This window comes from Suricata suricatta, chromosome 11 (genome assembly GCF_006229205.1).
Source record: "Suricata suricatta isolate VVHF042 chromosome 11, meerkat_22Aug2017_6uvM2_HiC, whole genome shotgun sequence".
Classification (NCBI taxonomy): domain Eukaryota; kingdom Metazoa; phylum Chordata; class Mammalia; order Carnivora; family Herpestidae; genus Suricata; species Suricata suricatta.
Window position 1 is genome coordinate 96,297,097 of NC_043710.1, and position 13,705 is coordinate 96,310,801.

The window sequence follows — 13,705 nt, forward strand, 5'->3', positions numbered from 1 at the left end:
AAAATGTCTTGGAATATAAGCAGAAATAACTTTCCCAGCTTCTCCTCTCTCCCTTCAGGACCCTGTCATCACTGACACCCTGCAGTCACTTCAGTTAAGTATGTGATCATTCATGCAATTACTCTTTCCTTCAAAATAATTCTTTCTAGATGGAATTGCCAGGGCACCTGGGTGGCTCAGTTGGTTAAGCATCTGATCTAGATTTCAGCTCAAGTCATGATCTTTTGGTTCATGGGTTTGAGCCCAACATGGCACTCTGCACTGATAGCTAGAAGCCTGGTTGGGATTCTCTCTCCTCCTCCCCCTCTGCTGCTCAGCCACCCCTTCTCTCTTTCAAAATTAAACTTTAAAAATTTCTAAAGGGGTGCCTGGGTGGCTCAGTCGGTTAAGTGTCTGGCTTCAGCTCAGGTCATAATCTCACAGTTCGTGGGTTCGGGCCCCGTGTCGGGCTCAGTGCTGGTGGCTAGCTCAGAGCCTAGAGCCTGTTTCAGATTCTGTGTCTCCCTCTTTCTCTGACCCTCCCCAGCTCATGCTCTGTCTCTCTCTATCTCTCAAAAATAAATTAAGAAAACATAATTTTTAAAAATATTTAAAAAAAACAAATGGAATTGTTTTTAAGACATACATGACAATTTGTAGGACCTTCCTTAAGAAACTAGAATGGAATGCCTTAATTCCTTAAACATGGAAAATTTAAAGGAAGATGAATTTCTAACAATACTCTAAAAGTTAGATAAATTACTTATGATCTGTTATAACAAAATGGGAATGAGTTATAATAATCTATTTAATGCTCCTGATGTCATTCTGTGAAGGCACACTTTATTCTTTATCCTTTCCTGTGGTACTAATGTCCTCTTCTCGGTGGGCTCCCCTGAGCCAAGTCCAAGCCCAACAGTGGTTTGTAGACACACTGGAAAGATCTCAAAAGCCTATTTTTCCACTTGGAAGTTTTAGAAAATTTTTTGACACTTTCATGTTAAGTTACTTATCTTGAATATTTTTATCAGAAGGTGATCCATCCATTCCTGAGAGCTGATCAAGTTTTATAATATTGTTAATATTAAGGCAATTTCTGTTTTAGCTGTTCTACAAAGAAAAGTATTTTCTCTTTCACTCCATGTCTCTCTGAGCTTTCTCCAGGTCACTATGACCTCATGACAGGTAGACAGGGGTGGGGAGGGGCCCTGAGCAGTTCCCCCTTCAGCCTCTCTCAGGATGGGAAGCTGGGCCGGTGTGCAGACACAGGGCGCCTCTAGTGTCCACTAGGCTTGTGGGCGGCAAGGCCAGAGGAGCAGGCCTGAGGGTGTGTGGAGATCACAGATCTGCAGACAGGTGCACCAGAAATTCCCTTCCTCCGGAAGATGCAGACCTGGGCTTTCTGACCACATGATGCTGACAAGCTAAGGCAAATGCGAGTCGTCTTCTGTAGGTTTGCCCCAGGATTCTTGCTCTCACCAGTAGGTGCTGCCAAGGCCAGGAATGAGCTTTACCTTCTCTTCACCTTCTTTCCATGGCTCCTGAGGTTTTCCAGAACCCTGAACTCCTCCAAACTTGACCCGATCCATTGGCTCTCCTTCACTCCATCACTTTGCTTTGCCATGTACGAGGGATTCCAAAACCAGGAGGTCTGCCCCTCAACTCTGAATTCAGGGTCTAGAATTTCAGAATGTTACCAAGAGATTCAGGCTTTGAAGGCAGACACTCAGGGTTCAGGTTCTTCCTCCATTATTCTAAGCCATGTGACCAGGGACAGTTTCCATCCCAGAGCCAAGATTGAGAATCCTGCCTGAAGACATTGTTGGGCAATGTATCTCTGTATCATCCTGTATGCCTCGAGCCTCAGTTTCCTCATCTGTAATATGGACACCTACATTGTGTCCTGTAGGAAGGGGTAAAGCAAGGACAGTGAACACGTGGTACTGCCATTGACTCTTCCCTACACAACAGCGGGTCATCAGGGCTAGGAAGTGGGCCGAGGGGATGCAATGGAGATCGAAGGTAACACACGAACTGCAACCACCATTGGCAGATGGAGGACGAGGAGGAGAGGAAGGAGGGGGAGCCAGGAAGGATGGAGGAGGAAGGGGAGGAGGCTGAGTGGGGGGGGGGAAAGGAAGAAATCCTTGCTCAGTCTTGGGCGATTCTGAGTGATCTGGGACACTGTGCTCATGGAAGTTAATCTCCATAGACTTAGTATTCAAACCTGTTCCTAAAATCTTCCATTAGTGCCTCTACTTGGGGAAAGCTAGACGTCCAGTGAGATGGACTCTCCATAAAAATGACCTCAGCCTTTTGTACCAGATCATATTTGATCTAAAGATTACAGACAGAGAAGGGCTGTAGAATGAAACACTGAAGATGTGCTGAGTGTCCCCAGAGTGATCTGTCCTTGCCAGGCCAGCCTCCCACCCCACACTCTCCCTTCAGGCTTTGGACGACCAGCTCTCCTACCAGTGACTATGCCCCCTTGGATGGTGAGGCAAGAGCCCATCCATAAAGGCAACACAAAAGACAAGGCCCACACAGTCAACCTGGAGGCAGGGGCTCGTCATTGCTGAGGCTGGCGCAACCCCAGAAAGGGCACCAAGCAGGAATTAGATCCATATCCCATTCCTGGTCCTGATACTCTAGCAATAATCATCGTTCACTTGGGATGGACTGGGAAGGGCTCCCATGGAGGCAGGTGCCACAAACACGCTGACATTCGTCTCTGGGCTGGGACACGTGGCTCCTGAGAAGTCAGAGTTAAGAGAACAAACAAGATAACTACAGACAGAAGAAAAATCATAAGGCAATAGGAACGGAGAGTTTCTAGGATATTTAAAAAGTATTCTAAAATTTTGCAAAGTCCAGAGAGAGATTATAAAAAGAGCATGGTCCCTGCTGGAAAACGTTCTGTTCTGGAAGATGAGACAGAAGGAATATTCCACAACAGACAGAATATACACGGGGAGCATGAGGGCCGAAGCGAGGGCCATGAGGACGGATTCAACTTAAGGGGCTGATGTGGGAAGACAGAAGCTGTGCAAAAACACCCAGTATAAACATGACATTTAAGGAACAAGTAGAAGTTTCCAAAGCTGAAACAATGGGAGATTTCAGGCTCACTGAATGATAGGCCAGATTAATGAAAGAGGACACATACCTGGACATCCTGGTGAGGTTCCTGAATTGAGTGTGAAGGAAAATGCGGACACGCTTGCAGTCACGTACATGCAAGTCTGCGGCCCCGGAGACCAGGCTCTTGGCGATGTTCGTGGACCTGAGATGCGCTGAGCAGACCCGGCCCTGCAGTCGGAACAGAAGTGCACATTTTACTTCCTGAAGCTGCTGTGACTCATGTAACAAAATCTCAAGGGCTCATCAAGAAACTGACTGGAGGAGGCATAGCCCAGGGGAACAGGGCCAACCTTTCAGAACCGACCCCTGGCCACGGGGACAACTGGAACACTGAAGCAGTGGAGGGTGGCATCACAGCCACGGGGCTAAAACCAGTTCCCCCCAGGACCTGTCAGGTACAGCGATCGTTCTGACCAATGGTCATCTCACAGATCAATTCCATAAGTACCTGCTGAGCGCCTACCAAGTGCCAGGTACTAGGATCCAATCACACATGATGGGGTGTGTTGGGGAATGCTCGTGTGAGTAGGTGAGGAAGACAATGAGCAAATATACCAAGAGATACACAAAGTAGTACCAACAGGGCCGTGAAGAAAAACAGAGCCAGTGAAGACGGTGGAGAGGAGCACAGGGAGACGTTCATTCTTGCAAACATTTGAGTGCAAGGTAATAAAGCAACTACGGTAATCCAGAGCGGGGCCAGTCTTGGCACGCTCCAGGGACAGAAATAATAAGAACAGGCAGCAATCACAGGAGACGAGGGTGAAAAGGTTCCCCAGAGTCAGAAAATGTGCTTTGCTGGCTGTTACTCTGGGTGAGCTGGGCCGCCTCTGGCGTGGTTTGAGGAGATTGGCCTCTTTTGTAAAAGAATCCATCACTGTGACAGCCACGTGGCCAGTAGCCAGATGGGCAAGAGGTACAAATGCGGGAGCGCAGGTGGGGGTCTATTCCAACATTCTGGGAGGAGGAGAGACTCTAGTGGAGGTGGATCATGGCCCGAGGCACCTGTGAGAGGCAGTGAGAAGTTGCTGGATTCTCAGCGTGTTTTGAAGGCAGAGCCAACCAGCTTGCTTCTAAATTGGATGTGGGATTTGAGAGGAGGAGGGGAATCGGGATGGATTCCCAGGCTTTTGGCCTGAGCCACAGGGTGACTGACTGGGGGAGTATTTCTGGAAGATGGACAGCAGAGGGGTGGAGAGGGGCCCGGGGAGGGCAGTCACAACCGACAGCTCACTTCCTTGGAGAGGACTCCTAAACGTTTGAGACAGATGTAAACATTAAATACGCATCTGGAACTGAGAAGAAAGGTGTCAATTTGATGTTCCTCAGTGACAGAGGCCACTGTAAAACTAAGCTTGGTCCTTTGAGAGTTGGAGAGGAGAAGGTGCATTGACAGAGATTCGAGGGGCCAGGAGGTAGGACAAAAGCCAGGAGTCTGTGGTTTCCCCTCAGGTCAAGAGGATAACAGGAGACAAAAATGGTGTGTATGTCACATGCAGCCAGAAGACTGACCAAGGTGGAGACTGGGGCTCAGTGCTTGAATTCTCCAGCAACCCCAGCAAACCCAGCGAATACGATGAAGCTGAACTGATTGCTTAGTGGGTCAAGGAGAACGCCATCTGGAAAAATTAAAAATTAGAAACCTATTCCATGTCATAGAGAAAAATCTGGATTAAATATCCAATCATGAAAAATAAAATACAGTATAATTTTTCTATTAATACAACCTTGGGGGTTGAGGTAGAGCGAGAAAGTAGTTTTAAGATATATGGAAAGCCCAGAAGTTATAAAAGAAAATATTGACAGTTTATCTCCTAAAAATTGAAATTTTCCATCTGGCATAGACTACTGAGCCAAATCAAAACCAGATTCCTTTCTCTTGATTTTTAAAAAAGTTTTACTTTAATTCCAGTTAAAATACAGCATTATTTTTTCAAATATCTGATATTTGAAAGTGTGGTAGGAAATAAAGTGGAAAATAAGAAATTTTTACTTATTTGAATTTGTGAACCCAGATTGTCATAACAACTAGGATAGAGTCTACAGATAACCCAGTTAGGTTATTTCATTTGTTTCTTATAAATCTCCAACAATAAACATTTATTATGCTGAAAGATTAAAAAAAAAAGGGGGGGGAGGAGGTTGCAAAAAATATGGCAGATAAAGAGTTAGGAGCGCACCAGCAGGAAGCACTTCATGTTAGTAAAAGGTACAAAAGAAAATCAAGGGAAAGCTGGCAAAATGTTAGAAGGGAAAATGTACAAAAGAGAAAGTGGAAATGTCTGATAAGTACCAGAAAATGTGTTCAGTCTCACTGTCTCTTAATGGAGCTCAAAGCCATGATGAGTCAGTGCTGTTGGTTCCACATTTGCCACAGTTAAAAAGACTGTGTCCTGTGTGGGTGAGGGTGTAATGAGGTGAGGGTCTTGTTTACGACTGCATGAGGGCAAACTGCTCTTTTCTTTCCATAAATGCACCTGGCAGTATCTCTTAAAATTGCACAGGCACAGGAAATGTCCAAGAGTTTGAGGTGCGATCTGGCACAGAGCCCTACAAACATGCCCACAGTCACATACGTTGAAGCAGTGCTGTTAGTGGCAGAAACCACTGGGAAAAACCCTGCATTCCACTCCCCTAAGAACGCTAGAGTAATTCCAGCAGATGCAGACTCTAAAATGTTATTTTGCAACGACACTGCACGACTTTGTCAGTAATGACCTGTGAAATGTCCGTGATGCATTTTTCACCATTTTATTGATATATAATTTGCAAACCACGAGACTTACCCATTTAAAGTATACTTCAGTGGGTTTTCCTAGATTCATAGACCTGTGCAACCATCACCACTAATACCAACCACACCGTTTTTTCCACCATAAAGGAAGGCTTGTCCCGGGTGGTCGCTGTCTATTTTCCTGCGCTTCCAGCCCACCACTCCCCAGGCCACTACTGACTGAGCAGGGCGCTCTGGTCTGGGTGTCTGGGTCCCCCAGAGTCACATGGTGACTGGGAACGCCCAGCGTAGTGATGCTAACAGGTGCGGCCTAAAGCTGGTGCTGACGTGGTGAGGGTGGAGCCCCTGCCCTGCCTCACCCCTGTCCCCAAATCCTTGCGTCCCTGGAAAGTAGAAGCAAAGATTTGTCTCAGGCCCTGCTACTAGGGACCATCCAGGCTAAATCCTTCATGAGTTTCTCACCCCGGAAGGTAGCGCTAGAGCAACAATGACCACTGGGTGCCCTGACGCGGCGGGCTGCAGTTCCCACAGGAGCGCGTGAGGAAGGATGAAGCTGGGTCACCTGTGTAAGTGGTCAGATCTGTCACGTGGATCCTGGCCATTGACGGGACACGAGCTGTCATAACCATGTAACTCAGCTCCGAGCTCAGGGTCGATCTCAAGGGGAGTCAACAAAACAGCTCCTCAAATTTCTTAAAACAAACGACCCTAGTGAAAACCAGTGTCCCTCAAAGTCGCTGTGATCGACCAGCCCCCAGCAGGCCCAGGACTGATGGCTGGGCAGATGAGGGGCTGGAAGGGAGTGTCCTGTCACCTGCTGCCCCTCCTCCCCTCCCTCTCTGTGAGCCACTATTCCCAGGCACTGACCTGCTGCAGACCTTCTAAGGACGCCCAAGCTCCAGTGTGTCATCTTCCGCCGAACAGAAATTACCAGGACAGTCTTAAAGCTTCTTTGCAGGTGGCCCTGGGCTGGTCACAGCACCTGTGACCCTAAGAAGGAGGTGCTGGTTCCTGCAGGGGTGTGGCCAAGCCTGTATCCCTGGGGGGAAGAGGCAGCAGGGAATAGGACACTCCCACCGTGCTCTGCCTACCGGTACACCAGGGGCCCTGGCCAGGCCCCCAGGGTCATCAGAGTCAGTGACAGGAAGCTTGAGCAAGCACGCTGGCTGCCAGGAGGAGGTGTCCATGCGACCAAACCTGTATCTCACCCAGTTCTACCAGGTGAGGCAGGTTTTCCTGAGGAAAGAGGGGGAAACAGCTGATCTGCTGAAAGCCCCTGTGACTGCTGTCAGGGGGACAGAAGACAGAACCACAGCTCTGAAACGAGACTAGACTAGATCAGCAGAAGTTCCCCGACTAACCCGTCGTGACTGGAACTGTGCGTCGTGGAATTAAGGTTTCAAAAAGAGAGTAATGGGACAGGGAACAGACTCTGTAAACATACGCAGACCGCAGATGAAATAACAGAAATGACAATTCCAGGAAAGGGTGATAAAATTATGGGAGACGGAACATGAAGGAGCAGCCCCAGATGAACTGAATTTCCTAAAGGAGAACATGGAACAAATGGGAGAAATTTATCAAGAGTGTAACTGAAGGAAACTTAAAAAATACTCTCAGCACTTAGAAACTGAACATTGATGCCAGAGGAAAGATAAAAAGGAGTCACAAGCGTCAGAACACCTGATGGCATTCTTAAACTTCAAGAAAAAAATTCTTAGCTTTGAACGAAAAGGAAGAAAAAAGATTTGCAAAAGTTCTTTTTTGTAGGTTACCTCAACAGGTGTGAATAGCTGGAAGAAAGGGCTTGACGTTTCCCAGGGGAGAGTGGGACACTACACAAGAGGAACTAAGTTAACGAAATTTCTAAAAAGCACAAAAGCTTGGGTTTTTAAGTCTCCAATTTTCACCCTCACCTTTGTGTCTTCAGGAAAGGTAGGCTGTGACCTAGAAACCAACCTGGCATTTACATCCAGTGGACAGAATTCTCCTCCCTAAGGACTCTGGTAATCTCCCCCCTGCAAAATCCTGTGACCAGCTTTCACTCCTGATTTTCCTTAGCTTTTCTGTAGGATCTCAACATATTACCTGCTTCTTCCCTGACGATTATCTCTGCCTTGGGCTCTGTAAGACCTCTACCACAGCGACTGTCGTGAAAATAACCCGAGAAGTTCACTGAAAACTAGACACCCAGGTCTCCCTCCCGGGGAGTCGGCTGTCGGGGCTGGGCTGGGACGCCCACCTCGAACGGAAGCCCCGGTCCAGCTGAGCCTGCGGGCAAGCCTGAGCCGACAGGCTGTTCTCTTCTCTCCACCCCCGCTCCTCCGCTGCTCCTCACTCTTGTTCTCCTGAGTGTGGTGGACACATGATGTGACACTCATGGCAGGTGTACAATGACGGGACAAAGTTCTTTTTGGGGGTGCTGTGTAACACCACCTGTGCCCCTACAATGCTGTTCCAACACTACTCTGTTCCCCATGCCCTACTCATTCCATCATGGGAAACCGGTGTCACCCCTTCCCCTGCCCCATTTGCCCATCCCCCACCCCAACCCTCTGGCCACAACCAGTCTGTTCTCTGGGTTTAGGGGTCTCTGTCTTTCTGTGGCTCCTCTTACATCGGCTTCCTGAAGAGTCCACTACCCCCCGGACCTGACCTATCAGTCCTCCTCTCTGCTCTGTCTCAGACAGAAATGGCACCCAACACCCACACTACAAAGTTGACCTTCCCGCAGAGCTGGCAGAGCAGTCCTCGGGGTTTGTTAATTCTTCCTTAAAATACCTTCCAAATCTGTTTATTCCTCATCTCCATCCCTAACACCACTGCCATACGTCAGGGCTCTCTTCCTCCTTGGACGTTTTGTCCTTCTGGAACATGTCATTAATTCATGCATGTATTCATTCACTCACGTTTGAATGCATGCATTGAGCCACTCCACAAATATTTATTATATGCTACCCTGCTCTAGCCACAGGGGCAGAATGACACATAGGACAGTGAATCCGGGTTCTTATGGGGCTTCAAGTCTGGGGGAGAAGCACATCATGAACCATAGATACACACATCATTAATGAGCACAGTGATGAGTACTACGGTGAATTACACAGGTGGGAGAAGGTATAAGGGTCTCACGGAGATGGGGGACTAGCAGAAAATAGCTCACAAGGGGCTACTAAGTGTGACTCTCATGCCCCCCATTTTATAGGTGCTGGAATGCTGTGTGCTGTCCCCACTGCCCCCGGCACCCTTATCCCAACTTTATCCACACAGCAGATGTCCTCTCGTCACTGGTATCCTTCATCCCTGCCATGGACAGATGCTTCCCCTCTACCTTTTCCCTCCTCCTCCCTGTAGTCGGCCCGGCACATCGCTAGCTCCAGTGTCTGTCCCAGGCATGGTTCTTACTCCAGCGTGCTCTGGGTCCCTTGTTTCATATGACTTTCTCCAAGTCACTTCTCTCTTCTTGCTCAGCATCCCTGGGATCCTTGTTATGCTCACTGCCTGCCAACTGAACATTTAGAGAAATAAGGACTATTCGAAGATCTATTTGTAATAAAAACATCTAGGGGTGTAATTCTGCCTTAGATCCACTGGATCTCATCCCTGGAGTACAACCCGGGAAAGACTGAGAGCCAGCTGAGGCCCGGGTATTAGGTGCTAAGAGGATGCGGATTTTAACTTGATCTCACTGACATTTCCATTCCAGCTAATGATAAGATAAATTTCTTACCAGTTTTTTAGAGGGGAGAGTTCTTTCCCTCTGGAGAGAAAAAGTTGAAACTTTCAAGGCATTTTTTAAATTACTGCTTCAATTGTGTTGCATTTCCAAACATTGTATGTAAAAGTGAAGAGCCTTTTTGAGTTCGGCTGCTCAGGTGGTTGTGAGGAAGAAAATCATGTCGATGCTTTGGGTCTGAAACCTACGTTTTCCAAGCACGTTTCTTTCTTTCTTTTCTTTTTTTAAAGATTGTATGTATTCATTTCATTTCCTTTTTGGCTTTTTTTTACACCCACCCTCCACCCTGGTATTTTGTAAAGCCCTCCTCCAAAATCAAGGAACTCGTTTGCAATAAGAGGACCCCGTGGCTGTGTCTGGGGGAAACCCGATGAGGTGGGTGAAGTCACCCCCTTCCAGGAGCTGGGGTGCTGGTGCCGTGGTGGGATCAGCTGTAGACAGCGGGGAGCTTATGTTCTGTGGGATGGGGTCGACAAGCTAAGGTCTTAAATTTTTTCTTTGGAAATACTTTTAAACTTACAGGGAGGTTGCAACACTAGTAAAGAACACCCTACATCTTGACCCAGAGCAGCCCTGTGCACGCAGACGGTGCTCCATGTGGCAGAAGGGGCAGCTCAGGCTGGAAAGCACCTCCCGTGTGCCCCCTGAGTTTCATCAGAGAGGTGACATTTCAATGAGAACAGGTCATGTGACGAGTATTTTATCTTCTGGCCAGCAGCTCTGCTGTAGCACACGGTCGTCGAGAGACAGAACTGGCCTGGGCCTTCCTCTCCGCGCCCTCCATCCAGGCTGATCCAGCTTGGCTGCCCCTTCCTCACCGGGGCAGGGACCTGAGGGTTTCCTCCCTGCTGCGTCAGGGTTTATCGGCCGAGTGACTCAGCTGATCTGTCCCACTGTTGTCGTGAGTGAAACGGGCATCATAATGAATACAGCATCTGTCCGTCTGTCTGGGGCAGAGCCTCGCGTGTGGCCAGTCCCGGGTAAGGCTTAGGGGTCACTGCTGTTAGAGGTGACCACATACAGTCCATGGGTCTGAACGAAATTTTAGGAAAGACAGACATCTGTGGTTCATCTTGTGAAAACAAAGTTGGGCTTTTAACGTTAGAAACAGAGTCAGACGTAAATCAGATACTGTAAACCTGGGAAATACTATAATCAGGTCATTCCCAGCTTAATTTTTATTTCTCAACAGTGAATTGGGTTTTCTATACAACTGTGATTTGTGTTTTATCTTAGCATTTTTAGATTCACGTCCAGTCCCAAGAAAACAGACGGTACCTTGAATTTGTTTGTTCTGGTCCCTACGGTGTCCTCACAGGACAGTTCACTGGCTATTCAAATCAGACTCCCCAGTGTGCACAACGACCCGCATTTCACAGACACAAAACCTAAGCTCTGAGATTTCAGGGGTCTTGGTAAAAGTGCCAGAGCCGGTGAAGGCTGGGAGCCTGGTGTCCTACAGGTCGGGACTCCGGCCACTCACGCCTGGAAGCCGGCTCCAGTGACAGGTTCTGACCAACCACTTCTCTCATGAGGACAGACCTTAAACGCAGAAGTTACATGCGTATCTCGTGGTAGCTGTCTACCCACGTACAACGCCATCCTTGCTTGGCTCTAAAGTAAGTGCAAACTCTAGTCAAATCTCAACAAACTCTTAGTTGAGATCATAAAAAGTTGAGTAAATTAACTTGTATAATGACACATGCTACAAACAGACTAGAAAGCTTGCAAATAAAGGAAGTTGGAAGGGAATCAGCTCAGAATGTGAAAGGCTAACTTTACACATGGTAATTTTTAGGTTTACATTTTAATTTTTAAAAAACTAGTGTTTTGTTTCATCTATGAGAGTACGACATTCTGCTCTAGGGGTACCGGATCACTCTCGCATAAACAAAGTCCTCCGCTAAACGGTCTAGGGCATCCGAGTCCCACTTCCAATGTGTGTCTCCACCCTCTGTGGCTGCAAACACGCGGTCCCCGTCGGGCAGCAGCAGAGAAGCCGTGCCCTGGAGGAAGGACTGGGAGGCTACCACCCGGTATCTGCATTCACAGTCTTGCGGCCAAAAGTGAGTTGCAAGATTCCACTCGAATAGAAGAGAGGAAGGATCAGTCTTGTCGTGAGGATCCACCAGCCCGCTGAACACCGCAGTGTTCTGGCGACAGGGGGCAGGAGCACTGGGAGTTGCATGGTAGTGTCGAACTCAGAAACAGTACTGCCTTCTATGCAGGGAAGCAACTTTAAAGTACAGACCAGACGGGACCGGCGGGGGTGGGGAGGCGCCTGGGTGGCTCAGGCAGTGAAGCATCTGACTTTGGCTTAGGTCATGATCTCATGGTTCCTGAGTTCGAGCCCGGCATTGGGCTCTGCTGACAGCTCAGAGCCAGGGGCCTGCTTCAGATTCTGTGTCTCCGTCTCTCTCTCTGTCCCTCCCCAGCTTGTGCTCTCTGTTTCTATCTCTCTAATAAATAAACATTAAAGAGTCTATTTCTAAAAGAATAAGAAATAAAAGTACAGACTAGTTAGCAACGTAGCTGAGAATGTTACCACCAGAGCAGAGTCTGCTCTGTTCAAATAAACCCCTATTTTCCACAACCATTTCAAGTAGAAATAAAGCCAACTTCCAAACTCACACTGGTGATGTTGGCTTTAATAAATAAGCTGGAGCAATATACTGGTACCATATGACAGCCTAAATATTTGATTTTTTGCCTTGTGGTCTTCCTGTACAACACTAACTTTGTTTTAGTCTTTACTCCGGCCTTGCTAACCAATACCTAAGCCACCTCTAAAAACAAGGAGAAAGGAAAGATCATCCATCCATTGGGCTGAATCTCAACAAATTCCTTCTCATCTCTGCTTTTACCTTCTGACCTTCTTCTATGGACTTAATCCCTTCAGCAGTGATTTTCAGGAACTGAAAAGAAGGGGAGACAAATTAGGCAGAACCACCAGAATTGATAATGGCTGTAGCATAATACTTTGGTTGATACTTGTCTTTCCACTTTGTGCACACCAAACGGTGATGGGCATGTGTCCCTATAGGGAAATATCAACGTGGGCAGAGGCCTTGACTCGGAACAGGCTTTGCTCCCTGACCCCCTCCTCTTGGGTTTTTGTCCTCCCCCAATGACTTAACTTTTTGAGTATGTTCATTTATCCAGTGAGAGGTCCCAGTCTTGCTTCCTTGAAAGGCCCAGACACACTAAGGTGGGGAACTGGCTTGGGCTTCTGGGCCCCGGTAGGATTACCTGTACTCCTTGTAATGCAGATTCCTGATTGTCCAGCCCAAAATTCATCTCTTTCATAAAACTTAAAGCATTAATTTTCCTCCTACTGTGCAGGGTCAGTGAAGCATTTAGGAAGGTATGACGATAAAGGATAAGATAAAAATCCAACCAGACAATTTCTAACATCCTTTTCATTTTTAAAGTCTTTTTAATCAAGGGCTACAGGTACAGTAGTTGTGTTTTTCAAAGTGATCACATAGGAACACTGATGCTAACTCACTCAGATGTTTTTAGAAGTAGTCTCTGATTTCCTTGAACTTTGGAGAGTCTAAAACTATCTCTAAGGATGAACAACACCCTCTGAGGACGGTTTTGATGTGGGGGCACAACTGAAAACAATTCAGAGACAGATATGAGGATTAAGGTGTCTGGACGCAGATTTAAATGTGTGCTGAGTTCCACAATAAGCAAGTGGCAGAAACCAGAGGCCGGACATGCACGCCCTGCTCCCCAATGCTTACACGACGAGGGCTGATCTCCTGGGATTTAAGGGACTCCAGAGCGCCTCACAGCTGCCTGCTAGGCCTCCTGTGTGCACGCACTTTCCCCAGGAGAAGGGTGGGGACTACAGCACCCACACATCCTGCAGACACAACAGAATGTGCGGATGCAGGCCAAGGGGAGGAGGGATGCCTGGAGGGGGGGGGCCTGGAGGAGAGGGCCTGGAGGGGTCTGTCTGTCTCATTTTCTCACTTCCGTCTCTACACCTGTTTCTGGGAGGACAGCAGAAAGCCTCAGAAAGATCAGACCTCTCAGACCTCTCAATAATACTTGGTTAGAAACACGAAATGCAGGCTTGGCTTCTGCTCTTGAAACTGTGATTT